This window comes from Oryctolagus cuniculus, chromosome 8 (genome assembly GCF_051225735.1).
Source record: "Oryctolagus cuniculus isolate XC-2025 breed Fujian yellow rabbit chromosome 8, ASM5122573v1, whole genome shotgun sequence".
NCBI classification, from domain to species: Eukaryota; Metazoa; Chordata; class Mammalia; order Lagomorpha; family Leporidae; genus Oryctolagus; species Oryctolagus cuniculus.
Window position 1 is genome coordinate 27,683,941 of NC_142874.1, and position 27,645 is coordinate 27,711,585.

Sequence of the window (27,645 nt, forward strand, 5' to 3'; positions counted from 1 at the left end):
CTTCTCTTTTACTCAGACTATTGAAAGCCCGCATAGTGCGTAAGACTACTTCCATGCTACAGAACTCCCGTAAAGTGTTTCCTACACTCAGGATGCAGAACTCCTGTAAACTGCCTCTCACTACTTCCAATGTACAGAAATCCTGTAAGCTGCTTCTCTTTTACTCAGACTACTGAAAACCCGCATAGTGCGTAAGACTACTTCCATGCTACAGAACTCCCGTAAAGTGTTTCCTACACTCAGGATGCAGAACTCCTGTAAACTGCCTCTCACTACTTCCAATGTACAGAAATCCTGTAAGCTGCTTCTCTTTTACTCAGACTGTTGAAACCCGCATAGTGAGTAAGCATTCTCCCATGCTACAGAACTCCCGTAAAGTGTTTCCTACACTCAGGATGCAGAACTCCTGTAAACTGACTCTCACTACTTCCAATGTTCAGAAATCCTGTAAGCTGCTTCTCTTTTACTCTGACTACTGAAAACCCTCATAGTGCGTAAGACTACTTCCATGCTACAGAACTCCCGTAAAGTGTTTCCTACACTCAGGATGCAGAACTCCTGTAAACTGCCTCTCACTGCTTCCAATGTACAGAAATCCTGTAAGCTGCTTCTCTTTTACTCAGACTACTGAAAACCCGCATAGTGCGTAAGAATTCTCCCATGCAAGAGAACTCCCGTAAAGTGTTTCCTACACTCAGGATGCAGAACTCCTTTAAACTGCCTCTCACTACTTCCAATGTACAGAAATCCTGTAAGCTGCTTCTCTTTTACTCAGACTACTGAAAATCCGAATAGTGCGTAAAACTACTCCCATGCTACAGAACTCCCGTAAAGTGTTTCGTATACTCAGGATGCAGAACTCCTGTAAACTGCCTCTCACTACTTCCAATGTACAGAAATCCTGGAAGCTGCTTCTCTTTTACTCAGACTACTGAAAACCCGCATAGTGCGTAAGACTACTCCCATGCTACAGAACTCCCGTACAGTGTTTCTTACACTCAGGATGCAGAACTCCTGTAAACTGCCTCTCACTACTTCCAATGTACAGAAATCCTGTAAACTGCTTCTCTTTTACTCAGACTACTGAAAACCCGCATAGTGCATAAGACTACTCCCATGCTACAGAACCCCGTAAAGTGTTTCCTACACTCAGGATGCAGAACTCCTGTAAACTGCTTCTCACTACTTCCAAAGTACAGAAATCCTGTAAGCTGCTTCTCTTTTACTCAGATTACTGAAAACCCGCATAGTGCGTAAGACTACTCCCATGCTACAGAACTCCCGTAAAGTGTTTCCTACCCTCAGGATGCAGAACTCCTGTAAACTGCCTCTCACTACTTCCAATGTACAGAAATCCTGTAAGCTGCTTCTCTTTTACTCAGACTACTGAAAACCCGCATAGTGCGTGATATTACTCCCATGCTACAGAACTCCCGTAAAGTGTTTCCTACCCTCAGGAGGCAGAACTCCTGTAAACTGCCTCTCACTACTTCCAATGTACAGAAATCCTGTAAGCTGCTTCTCTTTTACTCAGAATGTTGAAACCCGCATAGTGAGTAAGCATTCTCCCATGCTACAGAACTCCCGTAAAGTGTTTCCTACCCTCAGGATGCAGAACTCCTGTAAACTGCCTCTCACTACTTCCAATGTACAGAAATCCTGGAAGCTGCTTCTCTTTTACTCAGACTACTGAAAACCCGCATAGTGCGTAAGACTACTCCCATGCTACAGAAACCCCGTAAAGTGTTTCTTACACTCAGGATGCAGAACTCCTTTAAACTGCCTCTCACTACTTCCAATGTACAGAAATCCTGTAAGCTGCTTCTCTTTTAATCAGACTACTGAAAACCCGCATAGTGCGTAAGACTACTACCATGCTACAGAACCCCGTAAAGTGTTTCCTACACTCAAGATGCAGAACTCCTTTAAACTGCCTCTCACTACTTCCAATGCACAGAAATCCTGTAAGCTGCTTCTCTTTTACTCAGATTACTGAAAACCCGTATATTTGGGTAAGGCTACTCCCATGCTACAGAACTCCCTTAAAGTGTTTCCTACCCTCAGGATGCAGAACTCCTGTAAATTGCCTCTCACTACTTCCAATGTACAGAAATCCTGTAAGCTGCTTCTCTTTTACTCAGACTACTGAAAACCCGCATAGTGCGTAAGACTACTCCCATGCTACAGAACTCCCGTAAAGTGTTTCCTACCCTCAGGATGCAGGACTCCTTTAAACTGCCTCTCACTACTTCCAATGTACAGAAATCCTGTAAGCTGCTTCTCTTTTACTCAGACTACTGAAAACCCGCATAGTGCGTAAGACTACTCCCATGCTACAGAACTCCCGTAAAGTGTTTCCTACACTCAGGATACAGAACTCCTGTAAACTGCCTCTCACTACTGCCAATGTACAGAATTCCTACAAGCTGCTTCTCTTTTACTCAGACTACTGAATCCCCGTATAGTGCGTAAGAATACTCCCATGCTACAGAACTCCCGTAAAGTGTTTCCTACACTCAGGATGCAGAACTCCTGTAAACTACGCCTTTCTACTTCCAATATACAGAAATCCTGTAAGCTGCTTCTCTTTTGCTCAGACTACTAAAAACCCGCATAATACGTTAGACTAATCCCATGCTACAGAACTCCCGTAAAGTGCTTCATACACTCAGGATGCAGTACACCTGTAAACTGCCTCTCACTACTTTCAATGTACAGAAATCCTGTAAGCTGCTTCTCTATTACTCAGACTGCTGAAAACCCGCATACAGAGTAAGAATTCTCCCATGCGACAGAACACCCGTAAAGTGATTCCTACACTCAGGATGCAGAACTCCTGTAAACTGCCTCTCACTACTTCCAATGTACAGAAATCCTGTAAGCTGCTTCTCTTTCTCTCAGACTACTGAAAACCCGCATAGTGCGTAAGACTACTTCCATGCTACAGAACTCCCGTAAAGTGTTTCCTACACTCAGGATGCAGAACACCTGTAAACTGCCTCTCACTACTTCCAATGTACAGAAATCCTGTAAGCTGCTTCTCTTTTACTCAGACTACTGAAAACCCGCATAGTGCGTAAGACTACTCCCATGCTACAGAACTCCCGTAAAGTGTTTCCTACCCTCAGGATGCAGAACTCCTGTAAACTGCCTCTCACTACTTCCAATGTACAGAAATCCTGTAAGCTGCTTCTCTTTTACTCAGACTACTGAAAACCCGCATAGTGCGTGATATTACTCCCATGCTACAGAACTCCCGTAAAGTGTTTCCTACCCTCAGGAGGCAGAACTCCTGTAAACTGCCTCTCACTACTTCCAATGTACAGAAATCCTGTAAGCTGCTTCTCTTTTACTCAGAATGTTGAAACCCGCATAGTGAGTAAGCATTCTCCCATGCTACAGAACTCCCGTAAAGTGTTTCGTATACTCAGGATGCAGAACTCCTGTAAACTGCCTCTCACTACTTCCAATGTACAGAAATCCTGGAAGCTGCTTCTCTTTTACTCAGACTACTGAAAACCCGCATAGTGCGTAAGACTACTCCCATGCTACAGAACCCCCGTAAAGTGTTTCTTAACTCAGGATGCAGAACTCCTTTAAACTGCCTCTCACTACTTCCAATGTACAGAAATCCTGTAAGCTGCTTCTCTTTTAATCAGACTACTGAAAACCCGCATAGTGCGTAAGACTACTACCATGCTACAGAACCCCGTAAAGTGTTTCCTACACTCAAGATGCAGAACTCCTTTAAACTGCCTCTCACTACTTCCAATGTACAGAAATCCTGTAAGCTGCTTCTCTTTTACTCAGATTACTGAAAACCCGTATATTTGGGTAAGGCTACTCCCATGCTACAGAACTCCCTTAAAGTGTTTCCTACCCTCAGGATGCAGAACTCCTGTAAACTGACTCTCACTACTTCCAATGTACAGAAATCCTGTAAGCTGCTTCTCTTTTACTCAGACTACTGAAAACCCGCATAGTGCGTAAGACTACTCCCATGCTACAGAACTCCCGTAAAGTGTTTCCTACCCTCAGGATGCAGGACTCCTTTAAACTGCCTCTCACTACTTCCAATGTACAGAAATCCTGTAAGCTGCTTCTCTTTTACTCAGACTACTGAAAACCCGCATAGTGCGTAAGACTACTCCCATGCTACAGAACTCCCGTAAAGTGTTTCCTACACTCAGGATACAGAACTCCTGTAAACTGCCTCTCACTACTGCCAATGTACAGAATTCCTACAAGCTGCTTCTCTTTTACTCAGACTACTGAATCCCCGTATAGTGCGTAAGAATACTCCCATGCTACAGAACTCCCGTAAAGTGTTTCCTACCCTCGGGAGACAGAACTAGTGTAAACTGCCTCTAACTACTTCCAATGTACAGAAATCCTGTAAGCTGCTTCTCTTTTACTCAGACTACTGAAATCCTGCATAGAGCGTAAGACTACACTCATGCTACAGAACTCCCGTGAAGTGTTTTCTACCCTCAGGATGCAGAACTCCTGTAAACTGCCTCTCACTACTTCCAATGTACAGAAATCCTGTAAGCTGCTTCTCTTTAACTCGGACTACTGAAAACCCACATAGTGCGTAAGACTACTCCCATGCTACAGAACTCCCGTAAAGTGTTTCCTATACTGGATGCAGAACTCCTGTAAACTGCCTCTCACTACTTCTCATGTACAGAAATCCTGTAAGCTGCTTCTCTTTTACTCAGACTACTGAAAACCCGCATAGTGCGTAAGACTACTCCCATGCTACAGAACTCCCGTAAAGTGTTTCCTACACTCAGGATGCAGAACTCCTGTAAACTACGCCTTTCTACTTCGAATATACAGAAATCCTGTAAGCTGCTTCTCTTTTGCTCAGACTACTAAAAACCCGCATAATACGTTAGACTAATCCCATGCTACAGAACTCCCGTAAAGTGTTTCATACACTCAGGATGCAGTACACCTGTAAACTGCCTCTCACTACTTTCAATGTACAGAAATCCTGTAAGCTGCTTCTCTATTACTCAGACTGCTGAAAACCCGCATACAGAGTAAGAATTCTCCCATGCGACAGAACACCCGTAAAGTGATTCCTACACTCAGGATGCAGAACTCCTGTAAACTGCCTCTCACTACTTCCAATGTACAGAAATCCTGTAAGCTGCTTCTCTTTCTCTCAGACTACTGAAAACCCGCATAGTGCGTAAGACTACTTCCATGCTACAGAACTCCCGTAAAGTGTTTCCTACACTCAGGATGCAGAACACCTGTAAACTGCCTCTCACTACTTCCAATGTACAGAAATCCTGTAAGCTGCTTCTCTTTTACTCAGACTACTGAAAACCCGCATAGTGCGTAAGACTACTTCCATGCTACAGAACTCCCGTAAAGTGTTTCCTACACTCAGGATGCAGAACTCCTTTAAACTGCCTCTCACTACTTCCAATGTACAGAAATCCTGTAAGCTGCTTCTCTTTTACTCAGACTACTGAAAACCCGCATAGTGAGTGATATTACTCCCATGCTACAGAACTCCCGTAAAGTGTTTCCTACCCTCAGGAGGCAGAACTCCTGTAAACTGCCTCTCACTACTTCCAATGTACAGAAATCCTGTAAGCTGCTTCTCTTTTACTCAGACTGTTGAAACCCGCATAGTGAGTAAGCATTCTCCAATGCTACAGAATTCCCGTAAAGTGTTTCCTACACTCAGGATGCAGAACTCCTGTAAAGTGACTCTCACTACTTCCAATGTTCAGAAATCCTGTAAGCTGCTTCTCTTTTACTCTGACTACTGAAAACCCTCATAGTGCGTAAGACTACTCCCATGCTACAGAACTCCCGTAAAGTGTTTCCTACACTCAGGATGCAGAACTCCTGTAAACTGCCTCTCACTGCTTCCAATGTACAGAAATCCTGTAAGCTGCTTCTCTTTTACTCAGACTACTGAAAACCCGCATAGTGCGTAAGAATTCTCCCATGCAAGAGAACTCCCGTAAAGTGATTCCTACTCAGGATGCAGAACTCCTTTAAACTGCCTCTCACTACTTCCAATGTACAGAAATCCTGTAAGCTGCTTCTCTTTTACTCAGACTACAGAAAACCCGCATAGTGCGTAAGAATTCTCCCATGCAAGAGAACTCCCGTAAAGTAATTCCTACTCAGGATGCAGAACTCCTTTAAACTGCCTCTCACTACTTCCAATGTACAGAAATCCTGGAAGCTGCTTCTCTTTTACTCAGACTACTGAAAACCCGCATAGTGCGTGATATTACTCCCATGCTACAGAACTCCCGTAAAGTGTTTCCTACCCTCAGGAGGCAGAACTCCTGTAAACTGCCTCTCACTACTTCCAATGTACAGAAATCCTGTAAGCTGCTTCTCTTTTACTCAGACTGTTGAAACCCGCATAGTGAGTAAGCATTCTCCCATGCTAAAGAACTCCCATAAAGTGTTTCCTACACTCAGGATGCAGAACTCCTGTAAACTGACTCTCACTACTTCCAATGTTCAGAAATCCTGTAAGCTGCTTCTCTTTTACTCTGACTACTGAAAACCCTCATAGTGCGTAAGACTACTCCCATGCTACAGAACTCCCGTAAAGTGTTTACTACACTCAGGATGCAGAACTCCTGTAAACTGCCTCTCACTACTTCCAATGTACAGAAATCCTGGAAGCTGCTTCTCTTTTACTCAGACTACTGAAAACCCGCATAGTGCGTAAGACTACTCCCATGCTACAGAACTCCCGTAAAGTGTTTCTTACACTCAGGATGCAGAACTCCTTTAAACTGCCTCTCACTACTTCAAATGTACAGAAATCCTGTAAGCTGCTTCTCTTTTACTCAGACTACTGAAAACCCGCATAGTGCGTAAGACTACTCCCATGCTACAGAACCCCGTAAAGTATTTCCTACACTCAGGATGCAGATCTCCTGGAAACTGCTGCTCACTACTTCCAATGTACAGAAATCCTGTAAGCTGCTTCTCTTTTACTCAGATTACTGAAAACCCGCATAGTGCGTAAGACTACCCCCATGCTACAGAACTCCCGTAAAGTGTTTCCTACCCTCAGGATGCAGAACTCCTGTAAACTGCCTCTCACTACTTCCAATGTACAGAAATCCTGGAAGCTGCTTCTCTTTTACTCAGACTACTGAAAACCCGCATAGTGCGTAAGACTACTCCCATGCTACAGAACTCCCGTAAAGTGTTTCCTACCCTCAGGATGCAGGACTCCTTTAAACTGCCTCTCACTACTTACAATGTACAGAAATCCTGTAAGCTGCTTCTATTTTACTCAGACTACTGAAAACCCGCATAGTGCTTAAGACTACTCCCATGCTACAAAACTCCCGTAAAGTGTTTCCTACACTCAGGATACAGAACTCCTGTAAACTGCCTCTCACTACTGCCAATGTACAGAAATCCTGCAAGCTGCTTCTCTTTTACTCAGACTACTGAATCCCCGTATAGTGCGTAAGAATACTCCCATGCTACAGAACTCCCGTAAAGTGTTTCCTACCCTCGGGAGACAGAACTAGTGTAAACTGCCTCTAACTACTTCCAATGTACAGAAATCCTGTAAGCTGCTTCTCTTTTACTCAGACTACTGAAATCCTGCATAGAGCGTAAGACTACACTCATGCTACAGAACTCCCGTGAAGTGTTTTCTACCCTCAGGATGCAGAACTCCTGTAAACTGCCTCTCACTACTTCCAATGTTCAGAAATCCTGTAAGCTGCTTCTCTTTTACTCAGACTACTGAAATCCTGCATAGAGCGTAAGACTACACTCATGCTACAGAACTCCCGTGAAGTGTTTTCTACCCTCAGGATGCAGAACTCCTGTAAACTGCCTCTCACTACTTCCAATGTACAGAAATCCTGTAAGCTGCTTCTCTTTTACTCAGACTATTGAAAGCCCGCATAGTGCGTAAGACTACTTCCATGCTACAGAACTCCCGTAAAGTGTTTCCTACACTCAGGATGCAGAACTCCTGTAAACTGCCTCTCACTACTTCCAATGTACAGAAATCCTGTAAGCTGCTTCTCTTTTACTCAGACTACTGAAAACCCGCATAGTGCGTAAGACTACTTCCATGCTACAGAACTCCCGTAAAGTGTTTCCTACACTCAGGATGCAGAACTCCTTTAAACTGCCTCTCACTACTTCCAATGTACAGAAATCCTGTAAGCTGCTTCTCTTTTACTCAGACTACTGAAAACCCGCATAGTGCGTGATATTACTCCCATGCTACAGAACTCCCGTAAAGTGTTTCCTACCCTCAGGAGGCAGAACTCCTGTAAACTGCCTCTCACTACTTCCAATGTACAGAAATCCTGTAAGCTGCTTCTCTTTTACTCAGACTGTTGAAACCCGCATAGTGAGTAAGCATTCTCCCATGCTACAGAACTCCCGTAAAGTGTTTCCTACACTCAGGATGCAGAACTCCTGTAAACTGACTCTCACTACTTCCAATGTTCAGAAATCCTGTAAGCTGCTTCTCTTTTACTCTGACTATTGAAAACCCTCATAGTGCGTAAGACTACTCCCATGCTACAGAACTCCCGTAAAGTGTTTCCTACACTCAGGATGCAGAACTCCTGTAAACTGCCTCTCACTGCTTCCAATGTACAGAAATCCTGTAAGCTGCTTCTCTTTTACTCAGACTACTGAAAACCCGCATAGTGCGTAAGAATTCTCCCATGCAAGAGAACTCCCGTAAAGTGTTTCCTACACTCAGGATGCAGAACTCCTTTAAACTGCCTCTCACTACTTCCAATGTACAGAAATCCTGTAAGCTGCTTCTCTTTTACTCAGACTACTGAAAATCCGAATAGTGCGTAAAACTACTCCCATGCTACAGAACTCCCGTAAAGTGTTTCGTATACTCAGGATGCAGAACTCCTGTAAACTGCCTCTCACTACTTCCAATGTACAGAAATCCTGGAAGCTGCTTCTCTTTTACTCAGACTACTGAAAACCCGCATAGTGCGTAAGACTACTCCCATGCTACAGAACTCCCGTACAGTGTTTCTTACACTCAGGATGCAGAACTCCTGTAAACTGCCTCTCACTACTTCCAATGTACAGAAATCCTGTAAACTGCTTCTCTTTTACTCAGACTACTGAAAACCCGCATAGTGCATAAGACTACTCCCATGCTACAGAACCCCGTAAAGTGTTTCCTACACTCAGGATGCAGAACTCCTGTAAACTGATTCTCACTACTTCCAAAGTACAGAAATCCTGTAAGCTGCTTCTCTTTTACTCAGATTACTGAAAACCCGCATAGTGCGTAAGACTACTCCCATGCTACAGAACTCCCGTAAAGTGTTTCCTACCCTCAGGATGCAGAACTCTTGTAAACTGCCTCTCACTACTTCCAATGTACAGAAATCCTGTAAGCTGCTTCTCTTTTACTCAGACTACTGAAAACCCGCATAGTGCGTGATATTACTCCCATGCTACAGAACTCCCGTAAAGTGTTTCCTACCCTCAGGAGGCAGAACTCCTGTAAACTGCCTCTCACTACTTCCAATGTACAGAAATCCTGTAAGCTGCTTCTCTTTTACTCAGAATGTTGAAACCCGCATAGTGAGTAAGCATTCTCCCATGCTACAGAACTCCCGTAAAGTGTTTCGTATACTCAGGATGCAGAACTCCTGTAAACTGCCTCTCACTACTTCCAATGTACAGAAATCCTGGAAGCTGCTTCTCTTTTACTCAGACTACTGAAAACCCGCATAGTGCGTAAGACTACTCCCATGCTACAGAACCCCCGTAAAGTGTTTCTTACACTCAGGATGCAGAACTCCTTTAAACTGCCTCTCACTACTTCCAATGTACAGAAATCCTGTAAGCTGCTTCTCTTTTAATCAGACTACTGAAAACCCGCATAGTGCGTAAGACTACTACCATGCTACAGAACCCCGTAAAGTGTTTCCTACACTCAAGATGCAGAACTCCTTTAAACTGCCTCTCACTACTTCCAATGCACAGAAATCCTGTAAGCTGCTTCTCTTTTACTCAGATTACTGAAAACCCGTATATTTGGGTAAGGCTACTCCCATGCTACAGAACTCCCTTAAAGTGTTTCCTACCCTCAGGATGCAGAACTCCTGTAAATTGCCTCTCACTACTTCCAATGTACAGAAATCCTGTAAGCTGCTTCTCTTTTACTCAGACTACTGAAAACCCGCATAGTGCGTAAGACTACTCCCATGCTACAGAACTCCCGTAAAGTGTTTCCTACCCTCAGGATGCAGGACTCCTTTAAACTGCCTCTCACTACTTCCAATGTACAGAAATCCTGTAAGCTGCTTCTCTTTTACTCAGACTACTGAAAACCCGCATAGTGCGTAAGACTACTCCCATGCTACAGAACTCCCGTAAAGTGTTTCCTACACTCAGGATACAGAACTCCTGTAAACTGCCTCTCACTACTGCCAATGTACAGAATTCCTACAAGCTGCTTCTCTTTTACTCAGACTACTGAATCCCCGTATAGTGCGTAAGAATACTCCCATGCTACAGAACTCCCGTAAAGTGTTTCCTACACTCAGGATGCAGAACTCCTGTAAACTACGCCTTTCTACTTCCAATATACAGAAATCCTGTAAGCTGCTTCTCTTTTGCTCAGACTACTAAAAACCCGCATAATACGTTAGACTAATCCCATGCTACAGAACTCCCGTAAAGTGCTTCATACACTCAGGATGCAGTACACCTGTAAACTGCCTCTCACTACTTTCAATGTACAGAAATCCTGTAAGCTGCTTCTCTATTACTCAGACTGCTGAAAACCCGCATACAGAGTAAGAATTCTCCCATGCGACAGAACACCCGTAAAGTGATTCCTACACTCAGGATGCAGAACTCCTGTAAACTGCCTCTCACTACTTCCAATGTACAGAAATCCTGTAAGCTGCTTCTCTTTCTCTCAGACTACTGAAAACCCGCATAGTGCGTAAGACTACTTCCATGCTACAGAACTCCCGTAAAGTGTTTCCTACACTCAGGATGCAGAACACCTGTAAACTGCCTCTCACTACTTCCAATGTACAGAAATCCTGTAAGCTGCTTCTCTTTTACTCAGACTACTGAAAACCCGCATAGTGCGTAAGACTACTCCCATGCTACAGAACTCCCGTAAAGTGTTTCCTACCCTCAGGATGCAGAACTCCTGTAAACTGCCTCTCACTACTTCCAATGTACAGAAATCCTGTAAGCTGCTTCTCTTTTACTCAGACTACTGAAAACCCGCATAGTGCGTGATATTACTCCAATGCTACAGAACTCCCGTAAAGTGTTTCCTACCCTCAGGAGGCAGAACTCCTGTAAACTGCCTCTCACTACTTCCAATGTACAGAAATCCTGTAAGCTGCTTCTCTTTTACTCAGAATGTTGAAACCCGCATAGTGAGTAAGCATTCTCCCATGCTACAGAACTCCCGTAAAGTGTTTCGTATACTCAGGATGCAGAACTCCTGTAAACTGCCTCTCACTACTTCCAATGTACAGAAATCCTGGAAGCTGCTTCTCTTTTACTCAGACTACTGAAAACCCGCATAGTGCGTAAGACTACTCCCATGCTACAGAACCCCCGTAAAGTGTTTCTTACACTCAGGATGCAGAACTCCTTTAAACTGCCTCTCACTACTTCCAATGTACAGAAATCCTGTAAGCTGCTTCTCTTTTAATCAGACTACTGAAAACCCGCATAGTGCGTAAGACTACTACCATGCTACAGAACCCCGTAAAGTGTTTCCTACACTCAAGATGCAGAACTCCTTTAAACTGCCTCTCACTACTTCCAATGTACAGAAATCCTGTAAGCTGCTTCTCTTTTACTCAGATTACTGAAAACCCGTATATTTGGGTAAGGCTACTCCCATGCTACAGAACTCCCTTAAAGTGTTTCCTACCCTCAGGATGCAGAACTCCTGTAAACTGACTCTCACTACTTCCAATGTACAGAAATCCTGTAAGCTGCTTCTCTTTTACTCAGACTACTGAAAACCCGCATAGTGCGTAAGACTACTCCCATGCTACAGAACTCCCGTAAAGTGTTTCCTACCCTCAGGATGCAGGACTCCTTTAAACTGCCTCTCACTACTTCCAATGTACAGAAATCCTGTAAGCTGCTTCTCTTTTACTCAGACTACTGAAAACCCGCATAGTGCGTAAGACTACTCCCATGCTACAGAACTCCCGTAAAGTGTTTCCTACACTCAGGATACAGAACTCCTGTAAACTGCCTCTCACTACTGCCAATGTACAGAATTCCTACAAGCTGCTTCTCTTTTACTCAGACTACTGAATCCCCGTATAGTGCGTAAGAATACTCCCATGCTACAGAACTCCCGTAAAGTGTTTCCTACCCTCGGGAGACAGAACTAGTGTAAACTGCCTCTAACTACTTCCAATGTACAGAAATCCTGTAAGCTGCTTCTCTTTTACTCAGACTACTGAAATCCTGCATAGAGCGTAAGACTACACTCATGCTACAGAACTCCCGTGAAGTGTTTTCTACCCTCAGGATGCAGAACTCCTGTAAACTGCCTCTCACTACTTCCAATGTACAGAAATCCTGTAAGCTGCTTCTCTTTAACTCGGACTACTGAAAACCCACATAGTGCGTAAGACTACTCCCATGCTACAGAACTCCCGTAAAGTGTTTCCTATACTGGATGCAGAACTCCTGTAAACTGCCTCTCACTACTTCTCATGTACAGAAATCCTGTAAGCTGCTTCTCTTTTACTCAGACTACTGAAAACCCGCATAGTGCGTAAGACTACTCCCATGGTACAGAACTCCCGTAAAGTGTTTCCTGCACTCAGGATGCAGAACTCCTGTAAACTACGCCTTTCTACTTCCAATATACAGAAATCCTGTAAGCTGCTTCTCTTTTGCTCAGACTACTAAAAACCCGCATAATACGTTAGACTAATCCCATGCTACAGAACTCCCGTAAAGTGTTTCATACACTCAGGATGCAGTACACCTGTAAACTGCCTCTCACTACTTCCAATGTACAGAAATCCTGTAAGCTGCTTCTCTATTACTCAGACTGCTGAAAACCCGCATACAGAGTAAGAATTCTCCCATGCGACAGAACACCCGTAAAGTGATTCCTACACTCAGGATGCAGAACTCCTGTAAACTGCCTCTCACTACTTCCAATGTACAGAAATCCTGTAAGCTGCTTCTCTTTCTCTCAGACTACTGAAAACCCGCATAGTGCGTAAGACTACTTCCATGCTACAGAACTCCCGTAAAGTGTTTCCTACACTCAGGATGCAGAACACCTGTAAAATGCCTCTCACTACTTCCAATGTACAGAAATCCTGTAAGCTGCTTCTCTTTTACTCAGACTACTGAAAACCCGCATAGTGCGTAAGACTACTTCCATGCTACAGAACTCCCGTAAAGTGTTTCCTACACTCAGGATGCAGAACTCCTTTAAACTGCCTCTCACTACTTCCAATGTACAGAAATCCTGTAAGCTGCTTCTCTTTTACTCAGACTACTGAAAACCCGCATAGTGAGTGATATTACTCCCATGCTACAGAACTCCCGTAAAGTGTTTCCTACCCTCAGGAGGCAGAACTCCTGTAAACTGCCTCTCACTACTTCCAATGTACAGAAATCCTGTAAGCTGCTTCTCTTTTACTCAGACTGTTGAAACCCGCATAGTGAGTAAGCATTCTCCAATGCTACAGAATTCCCGTAAAGTGTTTCCTACACTCAGGATGCAGAACTCCTGTAAACTGACTCTCACTACTTCCAATGTTCAGAAATCCTGTAAGCTGCTTCTCTTTTACTCTAACTACTGAAAACCCTCATAGTGCGTAAGACTACTCCCATGCTACAGAACTCCCGTAAAGTGTTTCCTACACTCAGGATGCAGAACTCCTGTAAACTGCCTCTCACTGCTTCCAATGTACAGAAATCCTGTAAGCTGCTTCTCTTTTACTCAGACTACTGAAAACCCGCATAGTGCGTAAGAATTCTCCCATGCAAGAGAACTCCCGTAAAGTGATTCCTACTCAGGATGCAGAACTCCTTTAAACTGCCTCTCACTACTTCCAATGTACAGAAATCCTGTAAGCTGCTTCTCTTTTACTCAGACTACAGAAAACCCGCATAGTGCGTAAGAATTCTCCCATGCAATAGAACTCCCGTAAAGTGATTCCTACTCAGGATGCAGAACTCCTTTAAACTGCCTCTCACTACTTCCAATGTACAGAAATCCTGGAAGCTGCTTCTCTTTTACTCAGACTACTGAAAACCCGCATAGTGCGTGATATTACTCCCATGCTACAGAACTCCCGTAAAGTGTTTCCTACCCTCAGGAGGCAGAACTCCTGTAAACTGCCTCTCACTACTTCCAATGTACAGAAATCCTGTAAGCTGCTTCTCTTTTACTCAGACTGTTGAAACCCGCATAGTGAGTAAGCATTCTCCCATGCTAAAGAACTCCCGTAAAGTGTTTCCTACACTCAGGATGCAGAACTCCTGTAAACTGACTCTCACTACTTCCAATGTTCAGAAATCCTGTAAGCTGCTTCTCTTTTACTCTGACTACTGAAAACCCTCATAGTGCGTAAGACTACTCCCATGCTACAGAACTCCCGTAAAGTGTTTACTACACTCAGGATGCAGAACTCCTGTAAACTGCCTCTCACTACTTCCAATGTACAGAAATCCTGGAAGCTGCTTCTCTTTTACTCAGACTACTGAAAACCCGCATAGTGCGTAAGACTACTCCCATGCTACAGAACTCCCGTAAAGTGTTTCTTACACGCAGGATGCAGAACTCCTTTAAACTGCCTCTCACTACTTCAAATGTACAGAAATCCTGTAAGCTGCTTCTCTTTTACTCAGACTACTGAAAACCCGCATAGTGCGTAAGACTACTCCCATGCTACAGAACCCCGTAAAGTGTTTCCTACACTCAGGATGCAGATCTCCTGGAAACTGCTGCTCACTACTTCCAATGTACAGAAATCCTGTAAGCTGCTTCTCTTTTACTCAGATTACTGAAAACCCGCATAGTGCGTAAGACTACTCCCATGCTACAGAACTCCCGTAAAGTGTTTCCTACCCTCAGGATGCAGAACTCCTGTAAACTGCCTCTCACTACTTCCAATGTACAGAAATCCTGGAAGCTGCTTCTCTTTTACTCAGACTACTGAAAACCCGCATAGTGCGTAAGACTACTCCCATGCTACAGAACTCCCGTAAAGTGTTTCCTACCCTCAGGATGCAGGACTCCTTTAAACTGCCTCTCACTACTTACAATGTACAGAAATCCTGTAAGCTGCTTCTATTTTACTCAGGCTACTGAAAACCCGCATAGTGCTTAAGACTACTCCCATGCTACAAAACTCCCGTAAAGTGTTTCCTACACTCAGGATACAGAACTCCTGTAAACTGCCTCTCACTACTGCCAATGTACAGAAATCCTGCAAGCTGCTTCTCTTTTACTCAGACTACTGAATCCCCGTATAGTGCGTAAGAATACTCCCATGCTACAGAACTCCCGTAAAGTGTTTCCTACCCTCGGGAGACAGAACTAGTGTAAACTGCCTCTAACTACTTCCAATGTACAGAAATCCTGTAAGCTGCTTCTCTTTTAGTCAGACTACTGAAATCCTGCATAGAGCGTAAGACTACACTCATGCTACAGAACTCCCGTGAAGTGTTTTCTACCCTCAGGATGCAGAACTCCTGTAAACTGCCTCTCACTACTTCCAATGTACAGAAATCCTGTAAGCTGCTTCTCTTTTACTCAGACTACTGAAATCCTGCATAGAGCGTAAGACTACACTCATGCTACAGAACTCCCGTGAAGTGTTTTCTACCCTCAGGATGCAGAACTCCTGTAAACTGCCTCTCACTACTTCCAATGTACAGAAATCCTGTAAGCTGCTTCTCTTTAACTCGGACTACTGAAAACCCGCATAGTGCGTAAGACTACTCCCATGCTACAGAACTCCCGTAAAGTGTTTCCTACCCTCAGGATGCAGGACTCCTTTAAACTGCCTCTCACTACTTCCAATGTACTGAAATCCTGGAAGCTGCTTCTCTTTTACTCAGACTACTGATAACCCGCATTGTGGTTAAGACTACTCCCATGCTACAGAACTCCCGTAAAGTGTTTGCTACCCTCAGAATGCAGAACTCCTGTAAACTGCAGCTCACTACTTCCAATGTACAGAAATCCTGTAAGCTGCTTCTCTTTTACTCAGAAGACTGAAAACCCGCATAGTGCGTAAGACTACTCCCATGCTACAGAACTCCCGTAAAGTGTTTACTACCCTCAGGATGCAGGACTGCTTTAAACTGCCTCTCACTACTTCCAATGTACAGAAATCCTGTAAGCTGCTTCTCTTTTACTCAGACTACTGAAAACCCGCATAAAGAGGAAGAATTCTCCCATGCTACGGAACTCCCGTATGGTGTTTCCTACACTCAGGATGCAGAACTCCTGTAAACTGCCTCTCACTACTTCCAATGTACAGAAATCCTGTAAGCCGCTTCTCTTTTACTCGGACTACTGAAAACCCGCATAGTGCGTAAGACTACTCCCATGCTACAGAACTCCCGTAAAGTGTTTCCTATATTGGATGCAGAACTCCTGTAAACTGCCTCTCACTACTTTCAATGTACAGAAATCCTGTAAGCTGCTTCTCTTTTACTCAGACTACTGAAAACCCGCATAGAGCGTAAGACTACTCCCATGCTACAGAACTCCCGTAAAGTGTTTCCTACCCTCAGGTTGCAGAACTCCTTTAAACTGCCTCTCACTACTTCCAATGTACAGAAATCCTGTAAGCTGCTTCTCTTTTACTCAGACTACTGAAAACGCGCATAGTGCGTAAGACTAATCCCACGCTACAGAACTCCCGTAAAGTGTTTCCTACACTCAGGATGCAGAACTCCTGTAAACTGCCTGTCACTACTTCCAATGTACAGAAATCCTGTAAGCTGCTTCTCTTTTACTCAGACTACTGAAAACCCGCATAGTGCGTGATATTACTCCCATGCTACGGAACTCCCGTAAAGTGTTTCCTACCCTCGGGATGAAGGACTCCTTTAAACTGTCACTCACTACTTCCAATGTACAGAAATCCTGGAAGCTGCTTCTCTTTTACTCAGACTACTGAAAACCCGCACAGTGCGTAAGACTATTCCCATGCTACAGAAATCTCGTAAAGTGTTTCCTACACTGGATTCAAAACTCCTGTAAACTGCCTCTCACTACTTCCAATGTACAGAAATCCTGTAAGCTGCTTCTCTTTTACTCAGACTACTGAAAACCTGCATAGTTGCGTAAGACTACACCCAAGCTACAGAACTCCCGTAAAGTGTTTCCTACACTCAGGATGCAGAACTCCTGTAAACTGCCTCTCACTAATTCCAATGTACAGAAATCCTGTAAGCTGCTTCTCTTTTACTCAGACTACTGAAAACCCGCATAGTGCGTAAGACTACTCCCATGCTACAGAACTCCCATAAAGTGTTTCCTACCCTCAGGATGCAGAACTCCTGTAAACTGCCTCTCACTACTTCCAATGTACAGAAATCCTGGAAGCTGCTTCTCTTTTACTCAGACTACTGAAACCCCGCATAGTGCGTAAGACTACTCCCATGCTACAGAACTCCCGTAAAGTGTTTCCTACCCTCAGGATGCAGGACTCCTTTAAACTGCCTCTCACTACTTACAATGTACAGAAATCCTGTAAGCTGCTTCTCTTTTACTCAGACTACTGAAAATCCGCATATTGAGTAAGACTACTCCCATGCTACAGAACTCCCGTAAAGTGTTTCCTACACTCAGGATACAGAACTCCTGTAAACTGCCTCTCACTACTTCCAATGTACAGAAATCCTGCAAGCTGCTTCTCTTTTACTCAGACTACTGAAAACCCGCATAGTGCGTAAGACTACTCCCATGCTACAGAACTCCCGTAAAGTGTTTCCTACCCTCGGGAGGCAGGACTCCTTTAAACTGCCTCTCACTACTTACAATGTACAGAAATCCTGGAAGCTGCTTCTCTTTTACTCAGACTACTGAAAATCCGCATATTGAGTAAGACTACTCCCATGCTACAGAACTCCCGTAAAGTGTTTCCTACACTCAGGATACAGAACTCCTGTAAACTGCCTCTCACTACTTCCAATGTACAGAAATCCTGCAAGCTGCTTCTCTTTTACTCAGACTACTGAAAACCCGCATAGTGCGTAAGACTACTCCCATGCTACAGAACTCCCGTAAAGTGTTTCCTACCCTCGGGAGGCAGAACTAGTGTAAACTGCCTCTCATTACTTCCAATGTACAGAAATCCTGTAAGCTGCTTCTCTATTAATCAGACTACTGAAAACCCGCATAGAGCGTAAGACTACCCCCATGCTACAGAACTCCCATAAAGTGTTTATTACACTCAGGATGCAGAACTCCTGTAAACTGCCTCTCACTACTTCCAATGTACAGAAATCCTGTAAGCTGCTTCTCTTTTACTCAGACTACTGAAAACCCGCATAGTGCGTAAGACTACTCCCATGCTACAGAACTCCCGTAAAGTGTTTCCTACCCTCAGGTTGCAGAACTCCTTTAAACTGCCTCTCACTACTTCCAATGTACAGAAATCCTGTAAGCTGCTTCTCTATTACTCAGACTGCTGAAAACCCGCCTACAGAGGAAGAATTCTCCCATGCGACAGAACACCCGTAAAGTGATGCCTGCACTCAGGATGCAGAACTCCTGTAAACTGCCTCTCACTACTTCCATTGTACAGAAATCCTGTAAGCTGCTTCTCTTTTACTCAGACTACTGAAAACCCACATAGTGCGTAAGACTACTTCCATGCTACAGAACTCCCGTAAAGTGTTTCCTACACTCAGGATGCAGAACTCCTGTAAACTGCCTCTCACTACTTCCAATGTACAGAATTCCTGTAAGCTGCTTCTCTTTTACTCAGACTACTGAAAACCCGCATAGTGCGTAAGACTACTTCCATGCTACAGAACTCCCGTAAAGTGTTTCCTACCCTCAGGAGGCAGAACTCCTGTAAACTGCCTCTCACTACTTCCAATGTACAGAAATCCTGTAAGCTGCTTCTCTTTTACTCAGACTGTTGAAACCCGCATAGTGAGTAAGCATTCTCCCATGCTACAGAACTCCCGTAAAGTGTTTCCTACACTCAGGATGCAGAACTCCTGTAAACTGACTCTCACTACTTCCAATGTTCAGAAATCCTGTAAGCTGCTTCTCTTTTACTCAGACTACTGAAAATCCGCATATTGAGTAAGACTACTCCCATGCTACAGAACTCCCGTAAAGTGTTTCCTACACTCAGGATACAGAACTCCTGTAAACTGCCTCTCACTACTTCCAATGTACAGAAATCCTGCAAGCTGCTTCTCTTTTACTCAGACTACTGAAAACCCTCATAGTGCGTAAGACTACTCCCATGCTGCAGAACTCCCGTAAAGTGTTTCCTACACTCAGGATGCAGAACACCTGTAAACTGCCTCTCACTACTTCCAATGTACAGAAATCCTGTAAGCTGCTTCTCTTTTACTCAGACTACTGAAAACCCGAGTAGTGCGTAAAACTACTCCCATGCTACAGAACTCCCGTAAAGTGTTTCGTATACTCAGGATGCAGAACTCCTGTAAACTGCCTCTCACTACTTCCAATGTACAGAAATCCTGGAAGCTGCTTCTCTTTTACTCAGACTACTGAAAACCCGCATAGTGCGTAAGACTACTCCCATGCTACAGAACTCCCGTAAAGTGTTTCTTACACTCAGGATGCAGAACTCCTTTAAACTGCCTCTCACTACTTCAAATGTACAGAAATCCTGTAAGCTGCTTCTCTTTTACTCAGACTGCTGAAAACCCGCATACAAAGTAAGAATTCTCCCATGCGACAGAACACCCGTAAAGTGATTCCTACACTCAGGACGCAGAACTCCTGTAAACTGCCTCTCACTACTTCCAATGTACAGAAATCCTGTAAGCTGCTTCTCTTTTACTCAGACTACTGAAAACGCGCATAGTGCGTAAGACTAATCCCACGCTACAGAACTCCCGTAAAGTGTTTCCTACACTCAGGATGCAGAACTCCTGTAAACTGCCTCTCACTGCTTCCAATGTACAGAAATCCTGTAAGCTGCTTCTCTTTTACTCAGACTACTGAAAACCCGCATAGTGCGTAAGACTACTTCCATGCTACAGAACTCCCGTAAAGTGTTTCCTACCCTCAGGATGCAGGACTCCTTTAAACTGTCACTCACTACTTCCAATGTACAGAAATCCTGTAAGCTGCTTCTCTATTACTCAGACTGCTGAATCCCCGTATAGTGCGTAAGAATACTCCCATGCTACAGAACTCCCGTAAAGTGTTTCCTACCCTCGGGAGACAGAACTAGTGTAAACTGCCTCTAACTACTTCCAATGTACAGAAATCCTGTAAGCTGCTTCTCTTTTACTCAGACTACTGAAAACCCGCATAGTGCGTAAGACTACTTCCATGCTACAGAACTCCCGTAAAGTGTTTCCTACCCTCAGGATGCAGGACTCCTTTAAACTGCCTCTCACTACTTCCAATGTACAGAAATCCTGCAAGCTGCTTCTCTTTTACTCAGACTACTGAATCCCCGTATAGTGCGTAAGAATACTCCCATGCTACAGAACTCCCGTAAAGTGTTTCCTACCCTCGGGAGACAGAACTAGTGTAAACTGCCTCTAACTACTTCCAATGTACAGAAATCCTGTAAGCTGCTTCTCTTTTACTCAGACTACTGAAATCCTGCATAGAGCGTAAGACTACACTCATGCTACAGAACTCCCGTGAAGTGTTTTCTACCCTCAGGATGCAGAACTCCTGTAAACTGCCTCTCACTACTTCCAATGTACAGAAATCCTGTAAGCTGCTTCTCTTTTACTCAGACTACTGAAATCCTGCATAGAGCGTAAGACTACACTCATGCTACAGAACTCCCGTGAAGTGTTTTCTACCCTCAGGATGCAGAACTCCTGTAAACTGCCTCTCACTACTTCCAATGTACAGAAATCCTGTAAGCTGCTTCTCTTTAACTCGGACTACTGAAAACCCGCATAGTGCGTAAGACTACTCCCATGCTACAGAACTCCCGTAAAGTGTTTCCTACCCTCAGGATGCAGGACTCCTTTAAACTGCCTCTCACTACTTCCAATGTACTGAAATCCTGGAAGCTGCTTCTCTTTTACTCAGACTACTGAAAACCCGCATAGTGCGTAAGACTACTCCCATGCTACAGAACTCCCGTAAAGTGTTTCCTACACTCAGGATGCAGAACTCCTGTAAACTGCCTCTCACTACTTCAAATGTACAGAAATCCTGTAAGCTGCTTCTCTTTTACTCAGACTACTGAAAACCCGCATAGTGCGTAAGACTACTCCCATGCTACAGAACCCCGTAAAGTGTTTCCTACACTCAGGATGCAGAACTCCTGGAAACTGCTGCTCACTACTTCCAATGTACAGAAATCCTGTAAGCTGCTTCTCTTTTACTCAGATTACTGAAAACCCGCATAGTGCGTAAGACTACTCCCATGCTACAGAACTCCCGTAAAGTGTTTCCTACCCTCAGGATGCAGAACTCCTGTAAACTGCCTCTCACTACTTCCAATGTACAGAAATCCTGGAAGCTGCTTCTCTTTTACTCAGACTACTGAAAACCCGCATAGTGCGTAAGACTACTCCCATGCTACAGAACTCCCGTAAAGTGTTTCCTACCCTCAGGATGCAGGACTCCTTTAAACTGCCTCTCACTACTTACAATGTACAGAAATCCTGTAAGCTGCTTCTCTTTTACTCAGACTACTGAAAACCCGCATAGTGCGTAAGACTACTCCCATGCTACAAAACTCCCGTAAAGTGTTTCCTACACTCAGGATACAGAACTCCTGTAAACTGCCTCTCACTACTGCCAATGTACAGAAATCCTGCAAGCTGCTTCTCTTTTACTCAGACTACTGAATCCCCGTATAGTGCGTAAGAATACTCCCATGCTACAGAACTCCCGTAAAGTGTTTCCTACCCTCGGGAGACAGAACTAGTGTAAACTGCCTCTAACTACTTCCAATGTACAGAAATCCTGTAAGCTGCTTCTCTTTTACTCAGACTACTGAAATCCTGCATAGAGCGTAAGACTACACTCATGCTACAGAACTCCCGTGAAGTGTTTTCTACCCTCAGGATGCAGAACTCCTGTAAACTGCCTCTCACTACTTCCAATGTACAGAAATCCTGTAAGCTGCTTCTCTTTTACTCAGACTACTGAAATCCTGCATAGAGCGTAAGACTACACTCATGCTACAGAACTCCCGTGAAGTGTTTTCTACCCTCAGGATGCAGAACTCCTGTAAACTGCCTCTCACTACTTCCAATGTACAGAAATCCTGTAAGCTGCTTCTCTTTAACTCGGACTACTGAAAACCCGCATAGTGCGTAAGACTACTCTCAAGCTACAGAACTCCCGTAAAGTGTTTCCTACACTCAGGATGCAGAACACCTGTAAACTGCCTCTCACTACTTCCAATGTACAGAAATCCTGTAAGCTGCTTCTCTTTTACTCAGACTACTGAAAACGCGCATAGTGCTTAAGACTAATCCCACGCTACAGAACTCCCGTAAAGTGTTTCCTACACTCAGGATGCAGAACTCCTGTAAACTGCCTGTCACTACTTCCAATGTACAGAAATCCTGTAAGCTGCTTCTCTTTTACTCAGACTACTGAAAACCCGCATAGTGCGTGATATTACTCCCATGCTACAGAACTCCCGTAAAGTGTTTCCTACCCTCGGGATGAAGGACTCCTTTAAACTGTCACTCACTACTTCCAATGTACAGAAATCCTGTAAGCTGCTTCTCTTTTACTCAGACTACTGAAAACCCGCACAGTGCGTAAGACTACTCCCATGCTACAGAACTCTCGTAAAGTGTTTCCTACACTGGATTCAAAACTCCTGTAAACTGCCTCTCACTACTTCCAATGTACAGAAATCCTGTAAGCTGCTTCTCTTTTACTCAGACTACTGAAAACCCGCATAGTGCGTAAGACTACTTCCATGCTACAGAACTCCCGTAAAGTGTTTCCTAACCTCAGGAGGCAGAACTCCTGTAAACTGCCTCTCACTACTTCCAATGTACAGAAATCCTGTAAGCTGCTTCTCTTTTAATCAGACTGTTGAAACCCGCATAGTGAGTAAGCATTCTCCCATGCTACAGAACTCCCGTAAAGTGTTTCCTACACTCAGGATGCAGAACTCCTGTAAACTGACTCTCACTACTTCCAATGTTCAGAAATCCTGTAAGCTGCTTCTCTTTTACTCTGACTACTGAAAACCCTCATAGTGCGTAAGACTACTCCCATGCTACAGAACTCCCGTAAAGTGTTTCCTACACTCAGGATGCAGAACTCCTGTAAACTGCCTCTCACTACTTCCAATGTACAGAAATCCTGTAAGCTGCTTCTCTTTTACTCAGACTTCTGAAAACCTGCATAGTGCGTAAGACTACAACCATGCTACTGAACTTCCGTAAAGTGTTTCGTATACTCAGGATGCAGAACTCCTGTAAACTGCCTCTCACTACTTCCAATGTACAGAAATCCTGGAAGCTGCTTCTCTTTTACTCAGACTACTGAAAACCCGCATAGTGCGTAAGACTACTCCCATGCTACAGAACTCCCGTAAAGTGTTTCTTACACTCAGGATGCAGAACTCCTTTAAACTGCCTCTCACTACTTCAAATGTACAGAAATCCTGTAAGCTGCTTCTCTTTTACTCAGACTGCTGAAAACCCGCATACAAAGTAAGAATTCTCCCATGCGACAGAACACCCGTAAAGTGATTCCTACACTCAGGACGCAGAACTCCTGTAAACTGCCTCTCACTACTTCCAATGTACAGAAATCCTGTAAGCTGCTTCTCTTTTACTCACACTACTGAAAACCCGCATAGTGCGTAAGACTACTCTCAAGCTACAGAACTCCCGTAAAGTGTTTCCTACACTCAGGATGCAGAACACCTGTAAACTGCCTCTCACTACTTCCAATGTACAGAAATCCTGTAAGCTGCTTCTCTTTTACTCAGACTACTGAAAACGCGCATAGTGCGTAAGACTAATCCCACGCTACAGAACTCCCGTAAAGTGTTTCCTACACTCAGGATGCAGAACTCCTGTAAACTGCCTGTCACTACTTCCAATGTACAGAAATCCTGTGAGCTGCTTCTCTTTTACTCAGACTACTGAAAACCCGCATAGTGCGTGATATTACTCCCATGCTACAGAACTCCCGTAAAGTGTTTCCTACCCTCGGGATGAAGGACTCCTTTAAACTGTCACTCACTACTTCCAATGTACAGAAATCCTGTAAGCTGCTTCTCTTTTACTCAGACTACTGAAAACCCGCACAGTGCGTAAGACTACTCCCATGCTACAGAACTCCCGTAAAGTGTTTCCTACCCTCAGGATGCAGAACTCCTGTAAACTGCCTCTCACTACTTCCAATGTACAGAAATCCTGTAAGCTGCTTCTCTTTTACTCAGACTACTGAAAACCTGCATAGTTGCGTAAGACTACACCCAAGCTACAGAACTCCCGTAAAGTGTTTCCTACACTCAGGATGCAGAACTCCTGTAAACTGCCTCTCACTAATTCCAATGTACAGAAATCCTGTAAGCTGCTTCTCTTTTACTCAGACTACTGAAAACCCGCATAGTGCGTAAGACTACTCCCATGCTACAGAACTCCCATAAAGTGTTTCCTACCCTCAGGATGCAGAACTCCTGTAAACTGCCTCTCACTACTTCCAATGTACAGAAATCCTGGAAGCTGCTTCTCTTTTACTCAGACTACTGAAACCCCGCATAGTGCGTAAGACTACTCCCATGCTACAGAACTCCCGTAAAGTGTTTCCTACCCTCAGGATGCAGGACTCCTTTAAACTGCCTCTCACTACTTACAATGTACAGAAATCCTGTAAGCTGCTTCTCTTTTACTCAGACTACTGAAAATTCGCATATTGAGTAAGACTACTCCCATGCTACAGAACTCCCATAAAGTGTTTCCTACACTCAGGATACAGAACTCCTGTAAACTGCCTCTCACTACTTCCAATGTACAGAAATCCTGCAAGCTGCTTCTCTTTTACTCAGACTACTGAAAACCCGCATAGTGCGTAAGACTACTCCCATGCTACAGAACCCCGTAAAGTGTTTCCTACACTCAGGATGCAGAACTCCTGGAAACTGCTGCTCACTACTTCCAATGTACAGAAATCCTGTAAGCTGCTTCTCTTTTACTCAGATTACTGAAAACGCGCATAGTGCGTAAGACTACTCCCATGCTACAGAACTCCCGTAAAGTGTTTCCTACACTCAGATGCATTACTCCTGTAAACTGCCTCTCACTACTTCCAATGTACAGAAATCCTGGAAGCTGCTTCTCTTTTACTGAGACTACTGAAAACCCGCATAGTGCGTAAGACTACTCCCATGCTACAAAACTCCCGTAAAGTGTTTCCTACACTCAGGATACAGAACTCCTGTAAACTGCCTCTCACTACTGCCAATGTACAGAAATCCTGCAAGCTGCTTCTCTTTTACTCAGACTACTGAATCCCCGTATAGTGCGTAAGAATACTCCCATGCTACAGAACTCCCGTAAAGTGTTTCCTACCCTCGGGAGACAGAACTAGTGTAAACTGCCTCTAACTACTTCCAATGTACAGAAATCCTGTAAGCTGCTTCTCTTTTACTCAGACTACTGAAATCCTGCATAGAGCGTAAGACTACACTCATGCTACAGAACTCCTGTGAAGTGTTTTCTACCCTCAGGATGCAGAACTCCTGTAAACTGTCCCTCACTACTTCCAATGTACAGAAATCCTGTAAGCTGCTTCTCTTTTACTCAGACTACTGAAATCCTGCATAGAGCGTAAGACTACACTCATGCTACAGAACTCCCGTGAAGTGTTTTCTACCCTCAGGATGCAGAACTCCTGTAAACTGCCTCTCACTACTTCCAATGTACAGAAATCCTGTAAGCTGCTTCTCTTTAACTCGGACTACTGAAAACCCGCATAGTGCGTAAGACTACTCCCATGCTACAGAACTCCCGTAAAGTGTTTCCTACTTTAAGGATGCAGGACTCCTTTAAACTGCCTCTCACTACTTTAATGTACTGAAATCCTGGAAGCGGCTTCTCTTTTACTCAGACTACTGAAAACCCGCATAGTGGTTAAGACTACTCCAATGCTACAGAACTCCCGTAAAGTGTTTGCTACCCTCAGAATGCAGAACTCCTGTAAACTGCAGCTCACTACTTCCAATGTACAGAAATCCTGTAAGCTGCTTCTCTTTTACTCAGAAGACTGAAAACCCGCATAGTGCGTAAGACTACTCCCATGCTACAGAACTCCCGTAAAGTGTTTACTACCCTCAGGATGCAGGACTGCTTTAAACTGCCTCTCACTACTTCCAATGTACAGAAATCCTGTAAGCTGCTTCTCTTTTACTCAGACTACTGAAAACCCGCATAGTGCGTAAGAATACTCCCATGCTACAGAACTCCCGTAAAGTGTTTCCTACCCTCGGAAGACAGAACTAGTGTAAACTGCCTCTCACTACTTCCAATGTACAGAAATCCTGTAAGCTGCTTCTCTTTTACTCAGACTACTGAAATCCCGCATAGAGCGTAAGACTACACCCATGCTACAGAACTCCCGTAAAGTGTTTTCTACCCTCAGGATGCAGAACTCCTGTAAACTGCCTCTCACTACTTCCAATGTACAGAAATCCTGTAAGCTGCTTCTCTTTTACTCAGACTACTGAAACCCCGTATAGTGCGTAAAACTACTCCCATGCTACAGAACTCCCGTAAAGTGTTTCCTACACTCAGGATGCAGAACTCCTGTAAACTGCCTCTCACTACTTCCAATGTACAGAAATCCTGTAAGCTGCTTCTCTTTTACTCAGACTACTGAAAACCCCCATAGTGCGTAAGACTACTCCCATGCTACAGAACTCCCATAAAGTGTTTCCTACCCTCGGGAGGCAGAACTAGTGTAAACTGCCTCTCACTACTTCCAATGTACAGAAATCCTGTAAGCTGCTTCTCTTTTACTCAGACTACTGAAAACCTGCATAGTGCGTGATATTACTCCCATGCTACAGAACTCTCGTAAAGTGTTTCCTACACTGGATTCAAAACTCCTGTAAACTGCCTCTCACTACTTCCAATGTACAGAAATCCTGTAAGCTGCTTCTCTTTTACTCAGACTACTGAAAACCTGCATAGTTGCGTAAGACTACACCCAAGCTACAGAACTCCCGTAAAGTGTTTCCTACACTCAGGATGCAGAACTCCTGTAAACTGCCTCTCACTACTTCCAATGTACAGAAATCCTGTAAGCTGCTTCTCTTTTACTCAGACTACTGAAAACCCGCATAGTGCGTAAGACTACTCCCATGCTACAGAACTCCCGTAAAGTGTTTCCTACCCTCAGGATGCAGAACTCCTGTAAACTGCCTCTCACTACTTCCAATGTACAGAAATCCTGTAAGCTGCTTCTCTTTTACTCAGACT